We start from the raw sequence: 10,000 nt of genomic DNA on the forward strand, positions 1-10,000 counted from the left end.
TAACAGTCTGGAGAGCTGGTTTTACAGGTGACATCAGTAAAACGGCTTTTCTGTGCACAAATTAGTACATATTTTTAAAGAAAAACTACCGCTGGGAGTGTTGCCCTCAAAGTTTAAGTGTTGTGCGTAGGTTGTCTGTGAGATGGTGCAACAGAGGACAGTTTACATTCTTTTGTGCCAAAGAACTACACACGGTAAAAAAGATAGATTTATCGACGTGAGTTATGCTGGGCCCAGGAAGCAACGGATCTATTAATCAAAGCTTCATAAATCTTCCAGGCATTTTCCTCAACGGAGGGGCAGACATGTCTCAGACTTGATACAAACATGCAAATCAGCTGCAACAAGATGTATTCATTTTGGACATCGGACTAGAGTTGGAACTGGTAGATAAAGTGATACAACAGAGTAAATAGAAGATATATGCTCCACTGCTAACCAGCCTGCCTCCCTCCCTGCGAGACCACTTTTGGGCATGGCCTGTGTTCTGACAAATTGTGTATAACCAGCGATTATAGACACATGGACAACTAACTATTAAAAACCTGTTTCTAATATATTAGTTGTCAAACTGTGTATATAACAAACAATCTCATGGAAACGGGAATAAATCATTTAGAGCAGGGGTCACCAACGCGGTGTCCGCGGGCACCAGGTAGCCCGTAGGGACCAGATGAGTAGCCCGCTGGCCTGTTCTAAAAATAGCTCAAATAGCAGCACTTACCAGTGAGCTGCCTCTATTGTATTTATTTACTAGCAAGCTGGTCTCGCTTTGCCCGACATTTTTAATTCTAAGAGAGACAAAACTCAAATAGAATTTGAAAATCCAAGAAAATATTTTAAAGACGTGGTCTTCACTTGTTTAAATAAATTCATTAATTGTTTTACTTTGCTTCTTATAACTTTCAGAAAGACAATTTTAGAGAAAAAATACAACCTTAAAAATTATTTTAGGATTTTTAAACACATATACCTTTTTACCTTTTAAATCCCTTCCTGTCATCAAAATTCTAAAATTAATCTTAATCAGGAAAAATGACTAATGATGTTCCATAAATTATTTTTTTAATTTTTTCAAAAAGATTCGAATTAGCTAGTTTTTCTCTTCTTTTTTTCGGTTGAATTTTGAATTTTAAAGAGTCGAAATTGAAGATAAACTATGTTTCAAAATTTAATTGTCATTTTTTTCGTGTTTTCTCCTCTTTTAAACCATTCAATTAAGTGTAAATATCATTAATTATTAATAATAACATAGAGTTAAAGGTAAATTGAGCAAATTGGCTATTTCTGGCAATTTATTTAAGTGTGTATCAAACTGGTAGCCCTTCGCATTAATCAGTACCCAAGAAGTAGCTCTTGCTTTCAAAAAGGTTTGGTGACCCCTGATTTAGAGTAAACGCCCTCAACAGGTGGAACTGCAAGGATCGGTTGATTAGATTATTTTTTTAATTTCCCCTGCAATTTTTCCACAAATTCAATTGTCTTTAAATTAGGGCTGGGCGATATGGCTGAAAACTGTCACGATATTAATGTTTTATATCGATCGATTTGGATATTTTTTTTATGACCTGTTGTAATGTAGTTAAAAATAAGGACCAGGAAAATTATATGAAATGTAAACATTTGTATTTAAAATGTAACCTTCCTGTGACTAAGGCAAAGCAGAAAATAAATGTCAACAAAACCATGGAAAACACTCAAATAATCAATGTAAACAACATTAGAAAATAACATTGAACACTTAATGACTCTGCCCTGCTGGTATCCGGCAAGGACAAGTCACAGGTAGAGAAAATCCTCAGTGCTGAGCTCTGTAGAACTTGCACCTGGCTCGCTGACAACAAGCTATCCATACACTTGGGTAAAACAGAATCCATCCTGTTTGGGTCCCACATCAACCTTAAGAAAGTCAATGACTTCACTATAAAAGTGGGTGACATTGTTATCACCAGGAAAGATGAGGTCACCTACCTAGGTTCCATTCTAGAGGCTAACCTTTCCTGTGATAAAATGGCAACCAAGGTAATCAAAAAGGTTAACCAACGAACAAGATTTCTCTACAGAATCTCCTCTCTGGTCAACAAAAGCACCGTGAGGATTCTGGCGGGAACTCTCGTTCAACCCTTTTTCGATTACGCATGCACCTCCTGGTACCCTAGCACCTCCAAAACCCTCAAATCTAGACTCCAAACATCCCAGAACAAGCTAGTCAGATTACTTGTAGACCTCCACCCCAGATCCCACCTCACTCCTACCCACTTCTCCAAAGTGGGCTGGCTCAAGGTGGAGGACAGAGTTAAACAACTTGCACTGAGCCTAGTCTATAAAATCCACTACACCTCCCTGATACCGAAGTACATGTCAAACTACTTCCTTAACGTAAATGACCGCCATAACCACAACACCAGGGGGAGCTCCACTAACCACGTTATACCCAGATTCCGATCTAACAAAGGTTTTAACTCATTCTCTTTCTATGCCACATCAATGTGGAATGCACTCCCAACAGGTATAAAAGAAAGGGCATCTCTATCCTCCTTCAAAACCGCAATAAAAGTTCACCTCCAGGCAGCTACAACCCTAAACTAACACCCTCCCCGGATTGCTAATAATCAAATGTAAACAATCAAATGCAGATACTTTTTCTTATGCCTTCTGATCTCTCTCTCTCTCTCTCTCTCTCTCTCTCTCTCTCTCTCTCTCTCTCTATGTCCACTACTTGCTGTCCATATCCTACCCCCCCCCCACCCCCCTCCACACCCCTGATTGTAAATAATGTAAATAATTCAATGTGATTATCTTGTGTGATGACTGTATTATGATGAAGTGATATATCTGTATCATGATTCAATTTAAGTGGACCCCGACTTAAACAAGTAGAAAAACTTATTCGGGTGTTTCCATTTAGTGGTCAATTGTACGGAATATGTACTTCACTGTGCAACCTACTAATAAAAGTCTCAATGAAAAAAAAAAAAAGCATTGCAATACACCCCCATACCATCACAGATGCTGGCTTTTGAACTTTGCGCCGAGAACAATCCGGATGGTTCTTTTCCTCTTTTGTCCGGAGGACACGACGTCCACAATTTCCAAACACAATTTGAAATGTGGACTCGTCAGACCACAGAACACTTTGCATCAGTCCATCTCAGACGAGCTCGGGCCCAGCGAAGCCGGCTGCGTTTCTGGGTGTTGTTGATAAATGGCTTTCGCTTTGCATAGTAGAGTTTTAACTTGCACTTACAAATGTAGCGACAAACTGTAGTTACTGACAGTTGTTTTTTTTAAGTGTTCCTGAGCCCATGGGGTGATATCCTTTACACACTGATGTCGGTTTTTGATGTAAAACCGACTGAGGGATGCTTACGTGCAGTGATTTCTCCAGATTCTCTGAACCTTTTGATGATATTACGGACCGTAGATGGTGAAATCCCTAAATTCCTTGCAATAGCTGGTTGAGAAATGTCGTTCTTAAACAATTTTCTCACGCATTTGTTGACAAAGTGGTGACCCTCGCCCCGTCCTTGTTTGTGAACGACAAGCTGCTTTTATACCCAATCATGGCACCCACCTGTTCCCAATTAGCCTGTTCACCTGTGGGATGTTCCAAATAGGTGTTTGATGAGCATTCCTCAACTTTCTCAGTCTTTTTTTGCCACTTTTGCCAGCTTTTTTTAAACATGTTGCAGGCATCAAATTCCAAATGAGCTAATATTTGTTAAGTATCTTGTCTTTGCAGTCTATTCAATTGAATATGGGTTGAAAAGGATTTGCAAATCATTGTATTTTGTTTTTATTTACCATTTACACAACGTGACAACTTCACTGCTTTTGGGTTTTGTATATTGATATCAGTTTATCGCCAATCCTAGCTTAAATAAACGTTAAGAATGATCCAACACACTGTAATGAACAGGTTATGTACGAGAGATTGGCTCCAGAAGTATTTGCAGCGCACGCGCCGGAAAAACACAGTTGTCAGTGTGTGAGTGAAGCAGCCAGCTGCTGCTGCACTGTGTGCTTTGAGTCAGATAATTCACACAGTTCTACGGTTTCACTGAGAACATTTACAGTAATGTTGATTTTTAGTTAACCTTACAGCCGTGTTTATTTACGTGTGCCAGGCATTGCGGCATGCAAGTGAAAATGAACGTCATAAAAAGCTCAGAGAGGATATGCAACTATTTATTTATTTCATAAAAAAAACCACATGCACATTTATTCACGGCCAATTATGCACAGTAGATGATGTCATCATCAACAGCCCCTGCAACTCACCCACCACAAATAGATTGCAATCCCGTGGGAAGCTCACGGCTGTGCAAAAGGAGCACTCTGAGCCACGCTTACTTTACAGTAAATCCACTGAAAGCTTAGCCTTGCAGGAGTACATTTCTAATGCTCAATCAGATGGTGTCGTGACATGGCTGCGGTGGACGGGTGGGCTTGGGCTAGCTGGTTACAAAGGCTGCACTCTTTCCATGGCCAGGAGGAGGGGACGTGGTGAGAGGCGGCATTAAAAACCGCCACACTCAGCGACTGAGTCCAATCCCTTTAATCCCCGCTGGTATGCTGCAGCGACTAATGCTCATTAGGGTTGTACGGTATACCGGTAATAATAAAAAATACCGCGATACCTAGTGATTGAAATCGGTACTATACTGCCTTTGAAAAGTACCGGTACCGTTCTTTCAGATGAATGCGGTGGTGACTACAGAGCTGAGGCGCATGATGTAGAGCAGGGGTCACCAACCTTTTTGAAACCAAGAGCTACTTCTTGGGTACTGATTAATGCGAAGGGCTACCAGTTTGATACACACTTAAATAAATTGCCAGAAATAGCCAATTTGCTCAATTTACCTTTAACTCTATGTTATTATTATTAATTAATGATATTTAAACTTAATTGAACGGTTTAAAAGAAAAGAAAACACGAAAAAAAATGACAATTAATTTTGAAACATAGTTTATCTTCAATTTCGACTCTTTAAAATTCAAAATTCAACCGAAAAAAAGAGGATAAAAACTAGCTAATTCGAATCTTTTTGAAAAAATTTAAAAAATAATTTATGGAACATCATTAGTAATTTTTCCTGATTAAGATTAATTTTAGAATTTTGATGACATGTTTTAAATAGGTTAAAATCCAATCTACAATTTGTTAGAATATATAACAAATTGGACCAAGCTATATTTCTAACAAAGACAAATTGTTATTTCTTCTAGATTTTCCAGAACAAATTGTTTAAAAGAAATTCAAAAGACTTTGAAATAAGATTTAAATTTGATTCTACAGATTTTGTAGATTTGCCAGAATAATTTTTTTGAATTTTAATCATAATAAGTTAGAAGAAATATTTCACAAATATTCTTCGTCGAAAAAACAGAAGCTAAAATGAAGAATTAAATTAAAATGTATTCATTATTCTTTACAATAAAAACAATACATTTACCTGAACATTGATTTAAATTGTCAGGAAAGAAGAGGAAGGAATTTAAAAGGTAAAAAGGTATATGTGTTTAAAAATCCTAAAATCATTTTTAAGGTTGTATTTTTTCTCTAAAATTGTCTTTCTGAAAGTTATAAGAAGCAAAGTAAAAAAAATAATCAATTTATTTAAACAAGTGAAGACCAAGTCTTTCAAATATTTTCTTGGATTTTCAAATTCTATTTGAGTTTTGTCTCTCTTAGAAGTAAAAATGTTGGGCAAAGCGAGACCAGCTTGCTAGTAAATAAATACAATTTTAAAAAATAGAGGCAGCTCACTGGTAAGTGCTGCTATTTGAGCTATTTTTAGAACAGGCCAGCGGGCTACTCATCTGGTCCTTACGGGGTACCTGGTGCCCGCGGGCACAGCGTTGGTGACCCCTGATGTAGAGTGTGTCAAAACGAACACACAAAGTGCATACAAGCAATAACATCTTGGAGAGGAGGAATGGCAAAAAAACGATAATTCTACTTAGGGCTGGGCCATATATCAAATATACTCGATATATCGCGGGTTTGTCTCTGTGCGATATAGAAAATGACTATATCGTGATATTGGAGTATACGTTCTCACGCAGTTGCTTTTAGCTGCGGGCATTACACTGCAGGCTCTTCTCACTATTTCTATTTCACAGAGACATAAAACAAGCGCACCTTCTTACATACGTCACATACTGTCGCGCGTGCGACGTCACACGCTCTCGCGGAGCAGAGGTAAAGTTAGCTGTGATGCTAGCAGAGCGGTGCGAGTGGTAATACGAGAGAGAGAAGGTGCCAATCTGGTAACAAATGAAGGAAGAATTAATCCCAAGAAAAACAGCACGGGGTCCGTCGTCTGGCGGTGGTTTGGCTTCAAGCAGGAAGATGTTGAACAGACAACCGTAATATGTCAAGTGTGCGGCAAAAGCGTTGCTACAAAAAGTAGCAGCACTGCTAATTTGTAGCATCCTTTGAAAAGTCACCCGCTGGAGAATGAAGAGTGCTTGAAACTCCGCATGTCAACATCTCCGTTCGATGCCACACCAACAAAATGCCGAAGCAACTATTTCCAGATCAACACCGTGTGATAAAAATAGTGTAAAAAAGAATGAGATAACGTCCGCAAGAACCTACCACAAAGCGAAGGACATACACTATTTGATTTCCTATTATGCAGCTCATTTTTATTTGACACTTATTGAAATATCTTGTGTGACATCATGCACAAAAGTGCACTTTATTTGTTTTAAACTATTGTAGTGGCGTTCTGTACAAAAAGTGCACTTTAATTTAGTGTTGTTTTGATATGTCATCTTAGTGACATCATGCACAAAAGTGCACTAATAGCTTGTTTTAAAATGTCTCTGACAATCTTGCACTTTCTGTTTTGAAATGACATGAATGTTTGTGCCACTGCTTAATAACTGTTTCATAAATACACTTTTGCTAAATTGACTTAGGTATTTGGGCTTCAAAACCAACGATACAGGTGACGCTTTAAACAAGGAAGCAACGCGCTTCAAGTGTTGCTTTAAAACACGCCTTGCCAAATGTGGCGATTACTATTACCACCTTTGCTTCAAACTTGGGTAAACATTTAAAAGATAAGCATTCAAATCTGCACAAGGAGTTATAAAGAGTGGCTGGTAATAATCTCGTTTTACACCTGTCCGGCTGTTCTGCTCCGGTGCAGACGTCACTGTTTTCACTTGGTCTGCTAAGCTACGCTTTCCGGTCAGAATTCGAGGCCGCCGATTTGTGACAATCTGGTCTCTTTATTATTTGTTTTGCAGGACACAACCAGACCCGTTCATCACTCTACTGCGCAGTGCAGCGCTACGTCTCTCTCTCTGTCTCTTTACTACTACTGACGTCATTCAGACAACACGTTGCCATTCTCGCAAACACACATACAGGCTACTCTCATAAGTTAACAGCTACTCTGTTGTGTAGATACGTAGACGTGCACACAGCCGCTTGGCTTGATGCCAAATATTAGCGGAGTTAAGACCCATCTAACGTCAACTAGTGCAAGTAAAATGACTGAATTTGGTATAAAAAAATTGCTACAATTTGTGTTTTATCTTTAACAATTGTGTTTTACCTGCTACATGGCTTATCTGACTACATTTATCCATAGTTTTGTTTTTGGTACTTACTAGGGGTGTAACGGTACACAACAATTTCGGTTCGGTACGTACCTCGGTTTAGAGGTCACGGTTTGGTTAATTTTCGGTACAGTATGAAAACAACAAAATATACATTTTTGGGTTATTTATTTACCAAATTTGCAAAATTTTCCACCAAAAATATTTCTCTTAGTGGAATATTTGATGTGAAGTAATGGGAACCTTGGATAGGTCAATAATTCATAATAACATTGATTTTGATTTAATATTATGTTTTGAGCAATGACAGTTTGAAAGAAAAAAAAACAGCTTTGTTTTATTAGTCAACATTGCAACTTTTTCTAAATTACATTTAACCTTTAAGCTTTTTTATTTCACTTTTGTTATGTTTTTGTTTATTTTAATAGTATTTTTAGAATGTGCCGTGGGCCCTTAAAACATTAGCTGTGGGCCGCAAATGGCCTCCGGGGCACACTTTTGACAAAAGTTCAATCTGATCATTCTATGGATAAAAAGCAGAGCCTGGCGACGCATGCGCGTTTATCATAACTCTCTCACTCTCTCTGTCTCTGCCCCTCCCTCACCAATGCTGCTGCCCGCACAATTTATTTTGTTTTTAACCCCTTCTTAACCCTGAACGTACATTGAAAATACATGCAACCCTAACTCAAAATGCCGGACATTTGAGGCATTTAAGAAACTCCGCCCTGACAGCTCCGCAAAAGAGGACATGTCCGGTGAAAAGAGGACGTATGGTCAGTCAATCGTAGCCCGTTAGCTGCTAGCATGCCGTGTGTTGTGCCTCGGTGTGCATTGTTTATACAACGTGTGTTACGCTACTTAATATGTCCGCGTGGAAACTCGTTCGGTACACCTCCGAACCGAACCGGAACCCCCGTACCGAAACGGTTTAATACAAATACACGTACAGTTACACCCCTAGTACTTACTAATAATTGTATTTTTCTTAAAGCACAGACCAGGATTGACAACCATAAATCATGAAGCATTTAATACAATGTTTTTCTTATATTCTAATCTAATCCTTGATTATAGCAGACTATATGCAATATGGACAATTGTTCTTTGAGTGGAACAAGAAAAACAATGTGTTTAATGGCCTTTAATTTATATTTCAACCTTCTAAAATTGTTCTTTGAGTGCAAAAGGGAACATGTTTATTGTATTGTAAGATTTTCGGTTAAAATAAAGCCAAAATGTTTCCCTTATCGTGAAACAGCAGTTAGCACAAGGAGCACATACCAGCATAGACATTACTTGTGTGTAATGGGCTGTAACCATCCACCGCATTCCGAACATTTTTTTGCAACACAAGCCATTTAAAAACGCCTCGTTATCTCTCTCAGGGTGGAGGGGAAGGACCTTCAACTACACCACCCCCCCACCCCCGTGCTTGAATTGTTTGGATTCATTTAAAGGGTGTGTTAAGTGCCACTTGTGCTTAAAGCAGAAGTGTATATTGAATTCGCAGAAATGCTGCTGAATCACCGATTAAGGCTGTTTGTTTTTATTAAATAGCCAATGAGCGGAAAAAAAAGGAAGCAGGTGGGAGGGAGGCGCTGCACGCGAGCCATCGGACTCACTATTTATACCCATGAGTGTTTGTGCATTTGAGATGATTGTGAAGCTAGATAGTTCCCACAATGCACTGCTTTATAGGTAGTGAATGGCTGAAATACAACCAAACTTGATGTGGAGCATTTTGGACTGACAATTATATTCATAAGCATCAACATGGACTTCAATCTCAATAGGAGTATAAATGGTGCTTGTGACGGAGCGAGTGTTGAAGACTGCTACTCTCCTCTGGCTACAAGGGTGAGGGTGTGTGCGGTGCACTTTCAGCAAAGCGGTGCTGTGACTAAAATGCATTTTCCAATGTGTGTGTGTCATATTATGACCCTCCAGTTTTGCTTGTTTGGCTTATTTAATTTATTAGAAGTGCTAAAGGAGGGCTATTGTTTTGCTATCATATTTAAAATGCTAATTTATGGTAATAAACAATTCCGTACGGGAATGGTAGAAGACCCCTTTGGTATATTGTCTGTATGCCTGAGGGAGGCCTAGGAGGGGTTTGGGAGTTGGAGATAGGCGTAGTATAATTGCTAGTGACGTACTGCTATATTTTTGCGAGCACGATCTGCAATTATGCAATTCCACAATTATGTCATTACCTACTTTTTTCCTACTTAGTTTTCCACTCAACTATAATTTTCGTTTGGGCGTTTAAAAAATAAGCTTACCCCCTCACCTGCCTTACATCTTCTGTCTGATGTTTTACTAAGGATGTTCCAATCAGGTTTTAATGCTGGCGATTCCAGTTATCAATGAGAGAGCTAGGCCAATACAAATACTGACACCGATCACATGTATCAAGTGA

General features: G+C 38.8%; 1 protein-coding gene across 2 annotated transcripts in view; it reads right to left on the reverse strand.

Annotated features, from left to right (window-relative positions):
* Positions 1 to 10,000, reverse strand: part of LOC133648070 (activin receptor type-2A-like) — a 112,113-nt gene that overhangs the window by 73,398 nt on the left and 28,715 nt on the right. The gene's annotated exons all lie outside the window — the stretch shown is intronic.

Source organism: Entelurus aequoreus, linkage group LG01 (genome assembly GCF_033978785.1).
Source record: "Entelurus aequoreus isolate RoL-2023_Sb linkage group LG01, RoL_Eaeq_v1.1, whole genome shotgun sequence".
NCBI classification, from domain to species: domain Eukaryota; kingdom Metazoa; phylum Chordata; class Actinopteri; order Syngnathiformes; family Syngnathidae; genus Entelurus; species Entelurus aequoreus.